Source organism: Leptodactylus fuscus, chromosome 1 (genome assembly GCF_031893055.1).
Source record: "Leptodactylus fuscus isolate aLepFus1 chromosome 1, aLepFus1.hap2, whole genome shotgun sequence".
NCBI lineage: Eukaryota > Metazoa > Chordata > Amphibia > Anura > Leptodactylidae > Leptodactylus > Leptodactylus fuscus.
The window spans coordinates 4246996-4267026 of NC_134265.1; positions in this window are offsets into that span (position 1 = coordinate 4246996).

Below are 20031 nucleotides of genomic sequence, written 5' to 3' on the forward strand. Positions count from 1 at the left end.
GTGTCAGAGCGGTGGAGGGAAAGTCCCTGGTGGGATAGTGTCAGAGCGGGGGAGGGACAGTCCCTGGAGGAATAGTGTCAGAGCGGTGGGGGGACAGTCCCTGGTGGGATAGTGTCACAGCGGTGGGGGGACAGTCCCTGGAGGGATAGTGTCACAGCGGTGGGGGGACAGTCCCTGGAGGGATAGTGTCAGAGCAGTGGGGGGACAGTCCCTGGTGGGATAGTGTCAGAGCGGGGGAGGGACAGTCCCTGGTGGGATAGTGTCAGAGCAGTGGAGGGACAGTCCCTGGTGGGATAGTGTCAGAGCGGTGGGGGGACAGTCCCTGGAGGGATAGTGTCAGAGCGGTGGAGGGACAGTCCCTAGTGGGATTGTTTCAGAGCGGTGGAGGGTCAGTCCCTGGTGGGATAGTGTCAGAGCGGTGGAGGGTCAGTCCCTGGTGGGATAGTGTCAGAGCAGTGGAGGGATAGTCCCTGGTGGGATAGTGTCAGAGCGGTGGAGGGTCAGTCCCTGGTGGGATAGTGTCAGAGCGGTGGAGGGTCAGTCCCTGGTGGGATAGTGTCAGAGCGGTGGAGGGACAGTCCCTGGTGGGATAGTGTCAGAGCAGTGGAGGGACAGTCCCTGGTGGGATAGTGTCAGAGCAGTGGAAGGACAGTCCCTGGAGGGATAGTGTCAGAGCGGTGGAGGGACAGTCCCTGGAGGGATAGTGTCAGAGCGGTGGGGGGACAGTCCCTGGAGGGATAGTGTCAGAGCGGTGGAGGGACAGTCCCTGGTGGGATAGTGTCAGAGCGGTGGAGGGTCAGTCCCTGGTGGGATTGTGTCAGAGCGGTGGAGGGACAGTCCCTGGAGGGATAGTGTCAGAGCAGTGGGGGGACAGTCCCTGGAGGGATAGTGTCAGAGCGGTGGAGGGACAGTCCCTGGTGGGATAGTGTCAGAGCAGTGGAGGGACAGTCCCTGGAGGGATAGTGTCAGAGCGGTGGGGGGACAGTCCCTGGAGGGATAGTGTCACAGCGGTGGGGGGACAGTCCCTGGAGGGATAGTGTCAGAGCGGTGGAGGGACAGTCCCTGGTGGGATTGTGTCAGAGCGGGGGAGGGACAGTCCCTGGAGGGATAGTGTCAGAGCGGTGGAGGGACAGTCCCTGGAGGGATAGTGTCAGAGCGGTGGAGGGACAGTCCCTGGTGGGATAGTGTCAGAGCGGAGGAGGGACAGTCCCTGGAGGGATAGTGTCAGAGCGGTGGAGGGACAGTCCCTGCTGGGATAGTGTCAGAGCGGTGGGGGGACAGTCCCTGGAGGGATAGTGTCAGAGCGGTGGAGGGTCAGTCCCTGGTGGGATAGTGTCAGAGCGGTGGGGGGACAGTCCCTGGAGGGATAGTGTCAGAGCGGTGGAGGGACAGTCCCTGGTGGGATAGTGTCAGAGCGGAGGAGGGACAGTCCCTGGAGGGATAGTGTCAGAGCGGTGGAGGGACAGTCCCTGGAGGGATAGTGTCAGAGCGGTGAGGGGACAGTCCCTGGAGGGATAGTGTCACAGCGGTGGGGGGACAGTCCCTGGAGGGATAGTGTCAGAGCGGTGGGGGGACAGTCCCTGGTGGGATTGTGTCAGAGCGGGGGAGGGACAGTCCCTGGAGGGATAGTGTCAGAGCGGTGGAGGGACAGTCCCTGGAGGGATAGTGTCAGAGCGGTGGGGGACAGTCCCTGGTGGGATAGTGTCAGAGCGGAGGAGGGACAGTCCCTGGAGGGATAGTGTCAGAGCGGTGGAGGGACAGTCCCTGGTGGGATAGTGTCAGAGCGGTGGAGGGTCAGTCCCTGGTGGGATAGTGTCAGAGCGGTGAAGGGACAGTCTCTGGTGGGATAGTGTCAGAGCGGTGGAGGGACAGTCCCTGGTGGGATAGTGTCAGAGCGGTGGAGGGACAGTCCCTGGTGGGATTGTGTCAGAGCGGTGGAGGGACAGTCCCTGGTGGGATAGTGTCAGAGCGGTGGAGGGACAGTCCCTGGTGGGATTGTGTCAGAGCGGTGGAGGGACAGTCCCTGGTGGGATTGTGTCAGAGCGGTGGAGGGACAGTCCCTGGTGGGATTGTGTCAGAGCGGTGGAGGGACAGTCCCTGGTGGGATAGTGTCAGAGCGGTGGAGGGACAGTCCCTGGTGGGATTGTGTCAGAGCGGTGGAGGGACAGTCCCTGGTGGGATTGTGTCAGAGCAGTGGGGGGACAGTCCCTGGTGGGATAGTGTCAGAGCGGTGGAGGGTCAGTCCCTGGTGGGATAGTGTCAGAGCGGTGGAGGGACAATCCCTGGAGGGATAGTGTCAGAGCGGTGGAGGGTCAGTCCCTGGTGGGATTGTGTCAGAGCGGTGGAGGGACAATCCCTGGAGGGATAGTGTCAGAGCAGTGGGGGGACAGTCCCTGGTGGGATAGTGTCAGAGCGGTGGAGGGACAGTCCCTGGTGGGATTGTGTCAGAGCGGTGGAGGGACAATCCCTGGAGGGATAGTGTCAGAGCGGTGGAGGGACAGTCCCTGGTGGGATTGTGTCAGAGCGGTGGAGGGACAGTCCCTGGTGGGATAGTGTCAGAGCAGTGGAGGGACAGTCCCTGGAGGGATACTGTCAGAGCGGTGGAGGGTCAGTCCCTGGTGGGATAGTGTCAGAGCAGTGGAGGGACAGTCCCTGGTGGGATAGTGTCAGAGCGGTGGAGGGACAGTCCCTGGTGGGATAGTGTCAGAGCAGTGGAGGGACAGTCCCTGGAGGGATAGTGTCAGAGCGGTGGAAGGACAGTCCCTGGAGGGATAGTGTCAGAGCGGTGGGGGGACAGTCCCTGGTGGGATAGTGTCAGAGCGGTGGAGGGTCAGTCCCTGGTGGGATAGTGTTAGAGCGGTGAAGGGACAGTCCCTGGTGGGATAGTGTCAGAGCGAAGGAGGGACAGTCTCTGGTGGGATAGTGTCTGAGCGGTGGAGGGACAGTCCCTGGTGGGATAGTGTCAGAGCGGTGGAGGGACAGTCCCTGGTGGGATTGTGTCAGAGCGGTGGAGGGACAGTCCCTGGAGGGATAGTGTCAGAGCAGTGGAGGGACAGTCCCTGGAGGGATAGTGTCAGAGCAGTGGAGGGACAGTCCCTGGAGGGATAGTGTCAGAGCGGTGGAGGGACAGTCCCTGGTGGGATAGTGTCAGAGCAGTGGAGGGACAGTCCCTGGAGGGATAGTGTCAGAGCAGTGGAGGGACAGTCCCTGGAGGGATAGTGTCAGAGCGGTGGAGGGACAGTCCCTGGAGGGATAGTGTCAGAGCGGTGGGGGGACCGTCCCTGGTGGGATAGTGTCAGAGCGGTGGAGGGTCAGTCCCTGGTGGGATAGTGTCAGAGCGGTGGAGGGTCAGTCCCTGGAGGGATAGTGTTAGAGCGGTGAAGGGACAGTCCCTGGTGGGATAGTGTCAGAGCGGTGGAGGGTCAGTCCCTGGTGGGATAGTGTCAGAGCGGTGGAGGGTCAGTCCCTGGTGGGATAGTGTTAGAGCGGTGAAGGGACAGTCCCTGGTGGGATAGTGTCAGAGCGGTGGAGGGACAGTCCCTGGTGGGATTGTGTCAGAGCGGTGGAGGGACAGTCCCTGGAGGGATAGTGTCAGAGCGGTGGAGGGACAGTCCCTGGTGGGATTGTGTCAGAGCGGTGGAGGGACAGTCCCTGGAGGGATAGTGTCAGAGCAGTGGAGGGACAGTCCCTGGAGGGATAGTGTCAGAGCGGTGGAGGGACAGTCCCTGGTGGGATAGTGTCAGAGCAGTGGAGGGACAGTCCCTGGAGGGATAGTGTCAGAGCGGTGGAGGGACAGTCCCTGGTGGGATAGTGTCAGAGCAGTGGAGGGACAGTCCCTGGAGGGATAGTGTCAGAGCAGTGGAGGGACAGTCCCTGGAGGGATAGTGTCAGAGCGGTGGAGGGACAGTCCCTGGAGGGATAGTGTCAGAGCGGTGGGGGGACAGTCCCTGGTGGGATAGTGTCAGAGCGGTGGAGGGTCAGTCCCTGGTGGGATAGTGTCAGAGCGGTGGAGGGTCAGTCCCTGGAGGGATAGTGTTAGAGCGGTGAAGGGACAGTCCCTGGTGGGATAGTGTCAGAGCGGTGGAGGGTCAGTCCCTGGTGGGATAGTGTCAGAGCGGTGGAGGGACAGTCTCTGGTGGGATAGTGTCAGAGCGGTGGAGGGACAGTCCCTGGTGGGATATTGTCAGAGCAGTGGAGGGACAGTCCCTGGAGGGATAGTGTCAGAGCGGTGGAGGGACAGTCCCTGGAGGGATAGTGTCAGAGCGGTGGGGGGACAGTCCCTGGAGGGATAGTGTCAGAGCGGTGGAGGGTCAGTCCCTGGTGGGATAGTGTCAGAGCGGTGGAGGGTCAGTCCCTGGTGGGATAGTGTTAGAGCGGTGAAGGGACAGTCCCTGGTGGGATAGTTTCAGAGCGGTGGAGGGACAGTCTCTGGTGGGATAGTGTCTGAGCGGTGGAGGAACAGTCCCTGGTGGGATAGTGTCAGAGCAGTGGAGGGACAGTCCCTGGTGGGATAGTGTCAAAGCGGTGGAGGGACAGTCCCTGGAGGGATTGTGTCAGAGCGGTGGAGGGACAGTCCCTGGAGGTATAGTGTCAGAGCGGTGGAGGGACAGTCCCTGGTGGGATAGTGTCAGAGCGGTGGAGGGACAGTCCCTGGTGGGATAGTGTCAGAGCAGTGGAGGGACAGTCCCTGGTGGGATAGTGTCAGAGCAGTGGGGGGACAGTCCCTGGAGGAATAGTGTCAGAGCGGTGCAGGGACAGTCCCTGGTGGGATAGTGTCAGAGCAGTGGAGGGACAGTCCCTGGTGGGATAGTGTCAGAGCAGTGGGGGGACAGTCCCTGGAGGAATAGTGTCAGAGTGGTGGAGGGACAGTCCCTGGTGGGATTGTGTCAGAGCGGTGGAGGGACAGTCCCTGGAGGGATAGTGTCAGAGCAGAGGGGGGACAGTCCCTGGTGGGATAGTGTCAGAGCGGTGGAGGGTCAGTCCCTGGTGGGATAGTGTCAGAGCGGTGGAGGGACAGTCCCTGGAGGGATTGTGTCAGAGCGGTGGAGGGACAGTCCCTGGAGGGATAGTGTCAGAGCAGTGGAAGGACAGTCCCTGGAGGGATAGTGTCAGAGCGGTGGAGGGTCAGTCCCTGGTGAGATAGTGTCAGAGCGGTGGAGGGACAGTCCCTGGTGGGATAGTGTCAGAGCGGTGGAGGGACAGTCCCTGGTGGGATAGTGTCAGAGCGGTGGAGGGACAGTCCCTGGTGGGATAGTGTCAGAGCGGTGGAGGGACAGTCCCTGGAGGGATAGTGTCAGAGCGGTGGAGGGACAGTCCCTGGAGGGATAGTGTCAGAGCGGTGGAGGGACAGTCCCTGGAGGGATAGTGTCAGAGCGGTGGAGGGACAGTCCCTGGTGGGATAGTGTCAGAGCGGTGGAGGGTCAGTCCCTGGAGGGATAGTGTCAGAGCGGTGGAGGGACAGTCCCTGGTGGGATAGTGTCAGAGCGGTGGAGGGTCAGTCCCTGGAGGGATAGTGTCAGAGCGGTGGGGGGACAGTCCCTGGTGGGATAGTGTCAGAGCAGTGGAGGGACAGTCCCTGGAGGGATAGTGTCACAGCGGTGGAGGGACAGTCCCTGGTGGGATAGTGTCAGAGCAGTGGGGGGACAGTCCCTGGAGGGATAGTGTCAGAGCGGTGGAGGGACAGTCCCTGGTGGGATAGTGTCAGAGCGGTGGGGGGACAGTCCCTGGTGGGATAGTGTCAGAGCAGTGGAGGGACAGTCCCTGGAGGGATAGTGTCAGAGCGGTGGAGGGACAGTCCCTGGTGGGATTGTGTCAGAGCGGTGGAGGGACAGTCCCTGGTGGGATAGTGTCAGAGCGGTGGAGGGACAGTCCCTGGAGGGATAGTGTCAGAGCAGTGGAGGGACAGTCCCTGGAGGGATAGTGTCAGAGCGGTGGAGGGACAGTCCCTAGTGGGATTGTGTCATAGCGGTGGAGGGACAGTCCCTGGTGGGATAGTGTCAGAGCGGTGGAGGGACAGTCCCTGGAGGGATAGTGTCAGAGCAGTGGAGGGACAGTCCCTGGAGGGATAGTGTCAGAGCAGTGGAGGGACAGTCCCTGGAGGGATAGTGTCAGAGCGGTGGAGGGACAGTCCCTGGAGGAGTAGTGTCACAGCAGTGGGGGGACAGTCCCTGGTGGGATAGTGTCAGAGCGGTGGAGGGTCAGTCCCTGGAGGGATAGTGTCAGAGCGGTGGGGGGACAGTCCCTGGAGGGATAGTGTCCGAGCGGTGGAGGGTCAGTCCCTGGAGGGATAGTGTCAGAGCGGTGGAGGGACAGTCCCTGGAGGGATAGTGTCAGAGCGGTGGAGGGACAGTCCCTGGTGGGATAGTGTCAGAGCGGTGGAGGGACAGTCCCTGGAGGAGTAGTGTCACAGCAGTGGGGGGACAGTCCCTGGTGGGATAGTGTCAGAGCGGTGGAGGGTCAGTCCCTGGAGGGATAGTGTCAGAGCGGTGGGGGGACAGTCCCTGGAGGGATAGTGTCCGAGCGGTGGAGGGTCAGTCCCTGGAGGGATAGTGTCAGAGCGGTGGAGGGACAGTCCCTGGAGGGATAGTGTCAGAGCGGTGGAGGGACAGTCCCTGGTGGGATAGTGTCAGAGCGGTGGGGGGGACAGTCCCTGGTGGGATAGTGTCAGAGCGGTGGAGGGACAGTCCCTGGTGGGATAGTGTCAGAGCGGTGGAGGGACAGTCCCTGGTGGGATAGTGTCAGAGCGGTGGAGGGACAGTCCCTGGTGGGATAGTGTCAGAGCGGTGGAGGGACAGTCCCTGGTGGGATAGTGTCAGAGCAGTGGAGGGACAGTCCCTGGTGGGATAGTGTCAGAGCGGTGGAGGGACAGTCCCTGGTGGGATAGTGTCAGAGCAGTGGAAGGACAGTCCCTGGAGGGATAGTGTCAGAGCAGTGGAGGGTCAGTCCCTGGTGGGATAGTGTCATGGAGGGACACTAATGCCAAGAAGCAATTACCCCACCCCCATCCGCCCTTTCTCACCATCAAAGCCAAGTGTTACTACAAATAATAAATGCATTAAAAAAACGTTGCAAAATCAGAGAGAGCCCCAGACCAAGCATGAAATAACTTCCTGACGTCCTGCAGCCACCACTAGAAGGCGCTCTGTGAATACTGGTTAGCACAGACCTACCCGTAGCCGGGCCCCTCTCCTCAGGGCCCCACAGCACTTGTACATTCTTCCATTATGGGAATCCTGCATGAATCCTCATACTACAGGAGGACACCCAGCTTTCCCAGGAGCGGATGAATCCGTTATTAGAGAGGGAACAGAAGAGGACGAGGCCAGAGCTCCGACATACTGAGAGGGAGAGGGAAGGGTTAATGCAACTTCTATCTGAAGAAAGTGACTAAATAAAAGGAAAACAGACAAAAACCTCCAGACATAGAGCGCCACCTACAGGCCGCAGCCAGAGAGCGCAGCGAGGCTACAGCAATACAGCAAAGGTACCGGGAGCAGGAGAGACAGGGAGAGTAGTCACCGACTAACCAGATCAATCCCTATCATATACACATATATACACAGTGTCACCGGCAGTCCTATGTAACACCACAGATAACACAGTGATAACTCTCTATATACAGGTAATGTAGTAGATGTCACCGGCAGTCCTATGTAACACCACAGATAACACAGTGATAACTCTCTATATACAGGTAATGTAGTAGATGTCACCGGCAGTCCCATGTAACACCACAGATAACACAGTGATAACTCTCTATATACAGGTAATGTAGTAGATGTCACCGGCAGTCCTATGTAACACCACAGATAACACAGTGATAACTCTCTATATACAGGTAATGTAGTAGATGTCACCGGCAGTCCCATGTAACACACAGATAACACAGTGATAACTCTCTATATACAGGTAATGTAGTAGATGTCACCGGCAGTCCTATGTAACACCACAGATAACACAGTGATAACTCTCTATATACAGGTAATGTAGTAGATGTCACCGGCAGTCCTATGTAACACCACAGATAACACAGTGATAACTCTCTGTATACAGGTAATGTAGTAGGTGTCACCGGCAGTCCTATGTAACACCACAGATAACACAGTGATAACTCTCTATATACAGGTAATGTAGTAGATGTCACCGGCAGTCCTATGTAACACACAGATAACACAGTGATAACTCTCTATATACAGGTAATGTAGTATATGTCACCGGCAGTCCTATGTAACACCACAGATAACACAGTGATAACTCTCTATATACAGGTAATGTAGTAGATGTCACCGGCAGTCCTATGTAACACCACAGATAACACAGTGATAACTCTCTATATACAGGTAATGTAGTAGATGTCACCGGCAGTCCTATGTAACAGCACAGATAACACAGTGATAACTCTCTATATACAGGTAATGTAGTAGATGTCACCGGCAGTCCTATGTAACACCACAGATAACACAGTGATAACTCTCTATATACAGGTAATGTAGTAGATGTCACCGGCAGTCCTATGTAACACCACAGATAACACAGTGATAACTCTCTATATACAGGTAATGTAGTAGATGTCACCGGCAGTCCTATGTAACACACAGATAACACAGTGATAACTCTCTATATACAGGTAATGTAGTAGATGTCACCGGCAGTCCTATGTAACACTACAGATAACACAGTGATAACTCTCTATATACAGGTAATGTAGTAGATGTCACCGGCAGTCCTATGTAACACCACAGATAACACAGTGATAACTCTCTATATACAGGTAATGTAGTAGATGTCACCGGCAGTCCTATGTAACACACAGATAACACAGTGATAACTCTCTATATACAGGTAATGTAGTAGATGTCACCGGCAGTCCTATGTAACACTACAGATAACACAGTGATAACTCTCTATATACAGGTAATATAGTAGATGTCACCGGCAGTCCTATGTAACACCACAGATAACACAGTGATAACTCTCTATATACAGGTAATGTAGTAGATGTCACCGGCAGTCCTATGTAACACACAGATAACACAGTGATAACTCTCTATATACAGGTAATGTAGTAGATGTCACCGGCAGTCCTATGTAACACCACAGATAACACAGTGATAACTCTCTGAGTACAGGTAATGTAGTAGATGTCACCGGCAGTCCTATGTAACACTACAGATAACACAGTGATAACTCTCTATATTCAGGTAATGTAGTAGATGTCACCGGCAGTCCTATGTAACACCACAGATAACACAGTGATAACTCTCTATATACAGGTAATGTAGTAGATGTCACCGGCAGTCCTATGTAACACCACAGATAACACAGTGATAACTCTCTATATACAGGTAATGTAGTAGATGTCACCGGCAGTCCCATGTAACACCACAGATAACACAGTGATAACTCTCTATATACAGGTAATGTAGTAGATGTCACCGGCAGTCCTATGTAACACCACAGATAACACAGTGATAACTCTCTATATACAGGTAATGTAGTAGATGTCACCGGCAGTCCTATGTAACACCACAGATAACACAGTGATAACTCTATATACAGGTAATGTAGTAGATGTCACCGGCAGTCCTATGTAACACTACAGATAACACAGTGATAACTCTCTATATACAGGTAATGTAGTAGATGTCACCGGCAGTCCTATGTAACACCACAGATAACACAGTGATAACTCTCTATATACAGGTAATGTAGTAGATGTCACCGGCAGTCCTATGTAACACCACAGATAACACACTGATAACTCTCTATATACAGGTAATGTAGTAGATGTCACCGGCAGTCCTATGTAACACCACAGATAACACAGTGATAACTCTCTATATACAGGTAATTTAGTGACTGGCAGTCCTATGTAACACCATTGATCAGCTGTTTGTTGAGTTCTGCATTTTCTTTGCTTTGTAGTTGCCGGCCTTGGTATTACTGCTAATCCCTATTCACATGTGGGGTGGGCGGAGCATCATTGGGCCCTCCCCTGAGGATCCTCCATCTACTCTATGGAGACAGATGCTGGTGGAGCAGAACATGTGGCCACTCAGCAGACATTGGGGTAAGACTCTCAGTGAGTGATGTCACTAATCCAGGGGGCGCTCTCCAGTCTGTCTGTATATAGAGTGGTGCGGTCCGGCATCCTGAGGGGGGGTTATTCTGTATCTTCAGGGGTATCTGCTGGTGACCCCGATGGCAGGATTGGGGTGTCCACGATTGTTTTCTAACACATTCCCCATCATTTGGTTTCACTTTCACTTTCATCATTTTTGTGCAGAATAAAATAATTTCTTTTTCACAAAAATCTTTTTATATTTTTTTATTTATATTGTAAAAATATTTTGCAGTAAAAAAAAAAAATGCTAATTTCGTTGCAGAATAAATAATTTCACTGTCACAAACATAGATTTTGTCACTCAAAATTGAAATTGAAAAAATCAAGTCTCAGGGTCACAGAATTACAGAATGTAACGAAATGTAGCAAGTGGGCGCTGACGGTTCCGATTGTGCCAATAGCAAAACGTAGGAGCATCAGTGGTTCCCCCATATTGTCCTCATATTCTCCCCCATATTGCCCCCCATATTGTCCCCCCATATTGTCCGCCCCATATTGCCCACCCCATCTTGTGTCCCCCATATTGTCCCCCATATTGCCCCCCCATATTGCCCACCATATTGTCCCCCCCATATTGCCCCCCCCCCCATATTGCCCCCCCATATTGCCCACCCCATCTTGTCCCCCATATTGTCCCCCATATTGTCCCTCCCCCACACACATATTGTCCCCCATGTCCGATCATTGCAGGACGTACCATGAAGCCCCGATGACAGTCAGTAATGGGGCCGGGCCCCACCTTGTGACATTTAGGGTTGTGGCCTACTATATCATTTTAGGGGCCACCTCAGAGTCTGGGGCCCGGTAGCCACTTCTACCTCATCGCCCCCATAGCTGTACCCCCAGTCATCCTCATTGTTGTGTCTGACAATGTGAACACGTACCGATCTCCATACAGAGGATTAACCTGCAGGAAAGGCCGCACTAATATCCATAATATACAGACATGGCGTCACTTATCACAGGAGGCGCGAGGTGCGGGGCCCCGGAGCCGCCACATCCATGTATTACAGGGATAATCCCCCATAATCAGTGCGCGGCTCCCCGGGCTCTGCGCTCACATCACATCAGCAATTACTTCTGCTCCAGGACTCTGCAATCTTCTTGTCTTCACCTTCTCGCTGCTCAAATGCAACGAAATCCGAGAAGCGGCGGCTGAGCCGGACCTGGTGTGCGCCAAAACCCATCACCGTCATATATAGAGAGAGGAGAGGGGACCCCGGAGACCTGGAGGAGGCCGCACACAGAAACCTAAAACCAGGACTGATACAAGGCACAAAGAAAACACAACATCACCCCCAACAGGACTTAGAGGGAATGTCCATCAGAAGCTGCAGAGAGATCGGAATCACAAAGACAAACTAGAAACTTCATCATACACCTCTATATTCCTGCAGTAACCACTAGGAGGCCCCGTCCTAGAATGTGATAGTGGTGACTGTATAATCTGTATGTAGTGAGCTCCCTCTAGTGGTGACTGTATAATCTGTATGTAGTGAGCTCCTCCTAGTGGTGACTGTATAATCTGTATGTAGTGAGCTCCTCCTAGTGGTGACTGTATAATCTGTATGTAGTGAGCTCCCCTAGTGGTGACTGTATAATCTGTATGTAGTGAGCTCCCCCTAGTGGTGACTGTATAATCTGTATGTAGTGAGCTCCTCCTAGTGGTGACTGTATAATCTGTATGTAGTGAGCTCCCTCTAGTGGTGACTGTATAATCTGTATGTAGTGAGCTCCCTCTAGTGGTGACTGTATAATCTGTATGTAGTGAGCTCCTCCTAGTGGTGACTGTATAATCTGTATGTAGTGAGCTCCTCCTAGTGGTGACTGTATAATCTGTATGTAGTGAGCTCCTCCTAGTGGTGACTGTATAATCTGTATGTAGTGAGCTCCCTCTAGTGGTGACTGTATAATCTGTATGTAGTGAGCTCCTCCTAGTGGTGACTGTATAATCTGTATGTAGTGAGCTCCCTCTAGTGGTGACTGTATAATCTGTAGGTAGTGAGCTCCCCCTAGTGGTGACTGTATAATCTGTAGGTAGTGAGCTCCCCCTAGTGGTGACTGTATAATCTGTAGGTAGTGAGCTCCCCTTAGTGGTGACTGTATAATCTGTATGTAGTGAGCTCCTCCTAGTGGTGACTGTATAATCTGTATGTAGTGAGCTCCCCCTAGTGGTGACTGTATATACTGTATGTAGTGAGCTCTTCCTAGTGGTGACTGTATAATCTGTATGTAGTGAGCTCCTCCTAGTGGTGACTGTATAATCTGTATGTAGTGAGCTCCTCCTAGTGGTGACTGTATAATCTGTATGTAGTGAGCTCCCTCTAGTGGTGACTGTATAATCTGTATGTGGTGAGCTCCCCCTAGTGGTGACTGTATAATCTGTATGTAGTGAGCTCCCCCTAGTGGTGACTGTATAATCTGTATGTGGTGAGCTCCCTCTAGCGGTGACTGTATAATCTGTATGTGGTGAGCTCCCTCTAGCGGTGACTGTATAATCTGTATGTGGTGAGCTCCCCCTAGTGGTGACTGTATAATCTGTATGTAGTGAGCTCCCCCTAGTGGTGACTGTATAATCTATATGTAGTGAGCTCCCCCTAGTGGTGACTGTATAATCTGTAGGTAGTGAGCTCCCCCTAGTGGTGACTGTATAATCTGTATGTAGTGACTTCCCCCTAGTGGTGACTGTATAATCTGTATGTAGTGAGCTCCCCCTAGTGGTGACTGTATAATCAGTAAGTAGTGAGTTCCCCCTTGTGGTGACTGTATAATCTGTATGTAGTGAGCGCCTCCTAGTGGTGACTGTATAATCTGGATGTAGTGAGCTCCTCCTAGTGGTGACTGTATAATCTGTATGTAGTGAGCTCCCCATAGTGGTGACTGTATAATCTGTATGTAGTGAGCTACTCCTAGTGGTGACTGTATAATCTGTATGTAGTGAGCTACTCCTAGTGGTGACTGTATAATCTGTATGTAGTGAGCTCCTCCTAGTGGTGACTGTATAATCTGTATGTAGTGAGCTCCCCCTAGTGGTGACTCTAAAATCTGCATGTAGTGAGCTACTCCTAGTGGTGACTGTATAATCTGTATGTAATGATCTCCTCCTAGTGGTCACTGTATAATCTGTATGTAGTGAGCTCCTCCTAGTGGTGACTGTATAATCAGTAAGTAGTGAGTTCCCCCTTGTGGTGACTGTATAATCTGTATGTAGTGAGCGCCTCCTAGTGGTGACTGTATAATCTGTATGTAGTGAGCTCCCACTAGTGGTGACTGTATAATCTGTATGTAGTGAGCTCCCCCTAGTGGTGGCTGTATAATCTGTATGTAGTGAGCTCCCCCTAGTGGTGACTGTATAATCTGTAGGTAGTGAGCTCCCCCTAGTGGTGACTGTATAATCTGTATGTAGTGACTTCCCCCTAGTGGTGACTGTATAATCTGTATGTAGTGAGCTCCCCCTAGTGGTGACTGTATAATCAGTAAGTAGTGAGTTCCCCCTTGTGGTGACTGTATAATCTGTATGTAGTGAGCGCCTCCTAGTGGTGACTGTATAATCTGGATGTAGTGAGCTCCTCCTAGTGGTGACTGTATAATCTGTATGTAGTATGCTCCCCATAGTGGTGACTGTATAATCTGTATGTAGTGAGCTACTCCTAGTGGTGACTGTATAATCTGTATGTAATGATCTCCTCCTAGTGGTCACTGTATAATCTGTATGTAGTGAGCTCCTCCTAGTGGTGACTGTATAACCTGTATGTAGTGAGCTCCTCCTAGTGGTGACTGTATAATCTGTATGTAGTGAGCTCCCCCTAGTGGTGACTCTAAAATCTGCATGTAGTGAGCTACTCCTAGTGGTGACTGTATAATCTGTATGTAATGATCTCCTCCTAGTGGTCACTGTATAATCTGTATGTAGTGAGCTCCTCCTAGTGGTGACTGTATAACCTGTATGTAGTGAGCTCCTCCTAGTGGTGACTGTATAATCTGTATGTAGTGAGCTACTCCTAGTGGTGACTGTATAATCTGTATGTAATGATCTCCTCCTAGTGGTGACTCTAAAATCTGCATGTAGTGAGCTCCTTCTAGTGGTGACTGTATAATCTGTATGTAGTGAGCTCCTCCTAGTGGTGACTGTATAATCTGTATGTAGTGAGCTCCCCCTAGTGGTGACTGTATAATCTGTATGTAGTGAGCTCCTCCTAGTGGTGACTGTATAATCTGTATGTAGTGAGCTCCTCCTAGTGGTGACTGTATAATCTGTATGTAGTGAGCTCCCCCTAGTGGTGACTGTATAATCTGTATGTAGTGAGCTCCTCCTAGTGGTGACTGTATAATCTGTATGTAGTGAGCTCCTCCTAGTGGTGACTGTATAATCTGTATGTAGTGAGCTCCTCCTAGTGGTGACTGTATAATCTGTATGTAGTGAGCTACTCCTAGTGGTGACTGTATAATCTGTATGTAATGATCTCCTCCTAGTGGTGACTGTATAATCTGTATGTAGTGAGCTCCCCCTAGCGGTGAATGTATAATCTGTATGTAGTGAGCTCCCCCTAGTAGTGACTGTATAATCTGTATGTAGTGAGCTCCTCCTATTGGTGACTGTATAATCTGTATGTAGTGACTTCCCCCTAGTGGTGACTGTATAATCTGTATGTAGTGAGCTCCTCCTAGTGGTGACTGTATAATCTGTATGTAGTGACTTCCCCCTAGTGGTGACTGTATAATCTGTATGTAGTGAGCTCCCCCTAGTGGTGACTGTATAATCTGTATGTAGTGAGCTCCCCCTAGTGGTGACTGTATAATCTGTATGTAGTGAGCTCCCCCTAGTAGTGACTGTATAATCTTTATGTAGTGAGCTCCTCCTAGTGGTGACTGTATAATCTGTATGTAGTGAGCGCCCCCTAGTGGTGACTGTATAATCTGTATGTAGTGAGCTCTCCCTAGTGGTGACTTTATAATCTGTATGTAGTGAGCTCCCTCTAGTGGTGACTGTAAAATCTGCATGTAGTGAGCTCCCCCTAGTGGTGACTGTATAATCTGTATGTAGTGAGCTCCTCCTAGTGGTGACTGAATAATCTGTATGTAGTGAGCTCCTCCTATTGGTGACTGAATAATCTGTATGTAGTGAGCTCCTCCTATTGGTGACTGTATAATCTGTATGTAGTGAGCTCCCCCTAGTGGTGACTGTATAATCTATATGTAGTCAGCTCCTCCTAGTGGTGACTGTATAATCTGTATGTAGTGAGCTCCCTCTAGTGGTGACTGTATAATCTGTATGTAGTGAGCTCCCCCTAGTGGTGACTGTATAATCTGTATGTAGTGAGCTCCACCTAGTGGTGACTGTATAATCTGTATGTAGTGAGCTCCCCCTAGTGGTGACTGTATAATCTGTATGTAGTGAGCTCCCTCTAGTGGTGACTGTATAATCTGTATGTAGTGAGCTCCCTCTAGTGGTGACTGTATAATCTGTATGTAGTGAGCTCCCCCTAGTGGTGACTGTATTATCTGTATGTAGTGAGCTCCTCCTAGTGGTGGCTGTATAATCTGTATGTAGTGAGCTCCTCCTAGTGGTGACTGTATAATCTGTATGTAGTGAGCTCCTCCTAGTGGTGACTGTATAATCTGTATGTAGTGAGCTCCCTGTAGTGGTGACTGTATAATCTGTATGTAGTGAGCTCCTCCTAGTGGTGACTGTATAATCTGTATGTAGTGAGCTCCCCCTAGTGGTGACTGTATAATCTGTATGTAGTGTGCTCCCCCTAGTGGTGACTGTATAATCTGTATGTAGTGAGCTCCCCCTAGTGGTGACTGTATAATCTGTATGTAGTGAGCTCCCCCTAGTGGTGACGGTATAATCTGTATGTAGTGAGCTCCCCGTAGTGGTGACTGTATAATCTGTATGTAGTGAGCTCCCTCTAGTGGTGACTGTATAATCTGTATGTAGTGAGCTCTCCCTAGTGGTGACTGTATAATCTGTATGTAGTGAGCTCCTCCTAGTGGTGACTGTATAATCTGTATGTAGTAAGCTCCTCCTAGTGGTGACTGTATAATCTGTATGTAGTGAGCTCCTCCTAGTGGTGACTTTATAATCTGTATGTAGTGAGCTCCTCCTAGTGGTGACTGTATAATCTGTATGTAGTGAGCTCCTCCTAGTGGTGACTGTATAATCTGTATGTAGTGAGCTCCTCCTAGTGGTGACTGTATAATCTGTATGTAGTGAGCTCCTTCTAGTGGTGACTGTATAATCTGTATGTAGTGAGCTCCTCCTAGTGGTGACTGTATAATCTGTATGTAGTGAGCTCCCCCTAGTGGTGACTGTATAATCTGTATGTAGTGAGCTCCCCCTAGTGGTGACAGTATAATCTGTATGTAGTGAGCTCCCCCTAGTGGTGACTGTATAATCTGTATGTAGTGAGCTCCCCCTAGTGGTGACTGTATAATCTGTATGTAGTGAGCTCCCCCTAGTGGTGACTGTATAATCTGTATGTAGTGAGCTCCCTCTAGTGGTGACTGTATAATCTGTATGTAGTGAGCTCCCCCTAGTGGTGACTGTATAATCTGTATGTAGTGAGCTCCTCCTAGTGGTGACTGTATAATCTGTATGTAGTGAGCTCCCTCTAGTGGTGACTGTATAATCTGTATGTAGTGAGCTCCCCCTAGTGGTGACTGTATAATCTGTATGTAGTGAGCTCCCTCTAGTGGTGACTGTATAATCTGTAGGTAGTGAGCTCCTCCTAGTGGTGACTGTATAATCTGTATGTAGTGAGCTCCTCCTTGTGGTGACTGTATAATCTGTATGTAATGATCTCCCCCTAGTGGTGACTGTATAATCTGTATGTAGTGAGCTCCCTCTAGTGGTGACTGTATATTCTGTATGTAGTGAGCTTCTACTAGTGGTGACTGTATAATCTGTATGTAGTGAGCTCCCCCTAGTGGTGACTGTATAATCTGTATGTAGTGAGCTCCCCCTAGTGGTGACTGTATAATCTGTATGTAATGATCTCCCCCTAGTGGTGACTGTATAATCTGTATGTAGTGAGCTCCTCCTAGTGGTGACTGTATAATCTGTATGTAGTGAGCTCCCCCTAGTGGTGACTGTATAATCTGTATGTAGTGAGCTCCTCCTTGTGGTGACTGTATAATCTGTATGTAGTGAGCTCCTCCTAGTGGTGACTGTATAATCTGTATGTAGTGAGCTCCTCCTAGTGGTGACTGTATAATCTGTATGTAGTGAGCTCCTCCTAGTGGTGACTGTATAATCTGTATGTAGTGAGCTCCTCCTAGTGGTGACTGTATAATCTGTATATAGTGAGCTCCTCCTTGTGGTGACTGTATAATCTGTATGTAGTCAGCTCCCTCCCTATATACTACACAGACCTGTATTATATACTGTTCAGTAGACTGTCTCTCTACCACAGGAGTCTCCTCCTTCCTTCCCGGTATAGGATTTGCCTGTACCTGATAGTTTATCGGTTCCGTCTATCAGGTCTCGTCCGTCACTCGTTGATATACGCGGTGTCTCCGGTAAAGTCGCTGACTGGGGCTGAGACCTCCTCACAATGCTCTGTAGTCCGCAGATAATCTACGAGACTCTCCAGGGACCGACCATAAAGCAGGAGCTGAGCTCAGCCGCTGCAGGTGATATACGGCGGCTCAGTGGTATCAGCAATGTCAGTCTGCAGTTATATATGGAGCACATGGAGCGGCCGCCATAGAGACCGGCCTGACTAGTGACGGGCTACAGGAAGCAGCAGTAGCCCGGTCCATTCTACCCTATAGGAGTGTCGCGGTATTATACAGGGCACATGATGGGTGATCAGATATAGATTTATACAGGGTCCCAGAACCTTCACCCGCACTCACTGCAGGGGGACGAGCCCCATAATACCTTCATACAGTATCTAAATATTATGGTGTCATATAGTGCCAACATACTACCGCCATACTATACCTAGATAATACCGCCCTACAGTAACAAAATAATTGTAGTGCTATATAGTGCCAACATAATACCGCCATACTATACCTAGATAATACCGCCCTACAGTAACAAAATTTAAAAAATGGGGACTTTAAGGTCAACAGAAGTAGAAAAATCTCAGCGAGTAGAGCGAATGATCTAAGATGTCCGAGCATACCCAAGAAAACAAAGATGTAAGCGAAGATGTAAGAGCGAGGAAGAGACGGCACTTACCGGAAAACTAATCACTTACCTGACTGACGGGCTGAATATTTATAAATGTGATGTAAACGCCGCGGCGAGAAATATACAGAATATCGTATACTGCCCCAAATATGGGAAATATCAGGGATATTAACCCAACATAGCTGGTGGAGCCGGAACTACCAACAAGTAGTCAAATAATAAAGGGTTAATAATATGCTAATAAGAAAACATCCAGGAAGAGCAAACGCGTCTAATACTGATGTCTGACCCTAAAGTATATCCTGTATTATACTCCAGAGCTGCACTCACTATTCTGCTGGTACAGTCACTGTGTACATACATTACATTACTTATCCTGTATTATACTCCAGAGCTGCACTCACTATTCTGCTGGTACAGTCACTGTGTACATACATTACATTACTTATCCTGTATTATACTCCAGAGCTGCGCTCACTATTCTGCTGGTACAGTCACTGTGTACATACATTACATTACTTATCCTGTATTATACTCCAGAGCTGCGCTCACTATTCTGCTGGTACAGTCACTGTGTACATACATTACATTACTTATCCTGTATTATACTCCAGAGCTGCGCTCACTATTCTGCTGGTACAGTCACTGTGTACATACATTACATTACTTATCCTGTATTATACTCCAGAGCTGCGCTCACTATTCTGCTGGTGCAGTCACTGTGTACATACATTACATTACTTATCCTGTATTATACCCCAGAGCTGCGCTCACTATTCTGCTGGTACAGTCACTGTGTACATACATTACATTACTTATCCTGTATTATACTCCAGAGCTGCGCTCACTATTCTGCTGGTACAGTCACTGTGTACATACATTACATTACTTATCCTGTATTATACTCCAGAGCTGCGCTCACTATTCTGCTGGTACAGTCACTGTGTACATACATTACATTACTTATCCTGTATTATACTCCAGAGCTGCGCTCACTATTCTGCTGGTACAGTCACTGTGTACATACATTACATTACTTATCCTGTATTATACCCCAGAGCTGCGCTCACTATTCTGCTGGTGCAGTCACTGTGTACATACATTACTTATCCTGTATTATACTCCAGAGCTGCGCTCACTATTCTGCTGGTACAGTCACTGTGTACATACATTACATTACTTATCCTGTATTATACCCCAGAGCTGCGCTCACTATTCTGCTGGTGCAGTCACTGTGTACATACATTACTTATCCTGTATTATACCCCAGAGCTGCGCTCACTATTCTGCTGGTGCAGTCACTGTGTACATACATTACTTATCCTGTATTATACTCCAGAGCTGCGCTCACTATTCTGCTGGTACAGTCACTGTGTACATACATTACTTATCCTGTATTATACTCCAGAGCTGCGCTCACTATTCTGCTGGTACAGTCACTGTGTACATACATTACATTACTTATCCTGTATTATACTCCAGAGCTGCGCTCACTATTCTGCTGGTGCAGTCACTGTGTACATACATTACATTATTTATCCTGTATTATACTCCAGAGCTGCGCTCACTATTCTGCTGGTGCAGTCACTGTGTACATACATTACATTACTTATCCTGTATTATACTCCAGAGCTGCGCTCACTATTCTGCTGGTGCAGTCACTCTGTACATACATTACATTACTTATCCTGTATTATACTCCAGAGCTGCGCTCACTATTCTGCTGGTACAGTCACTGTGTACATACATTACATTACTTATCCTG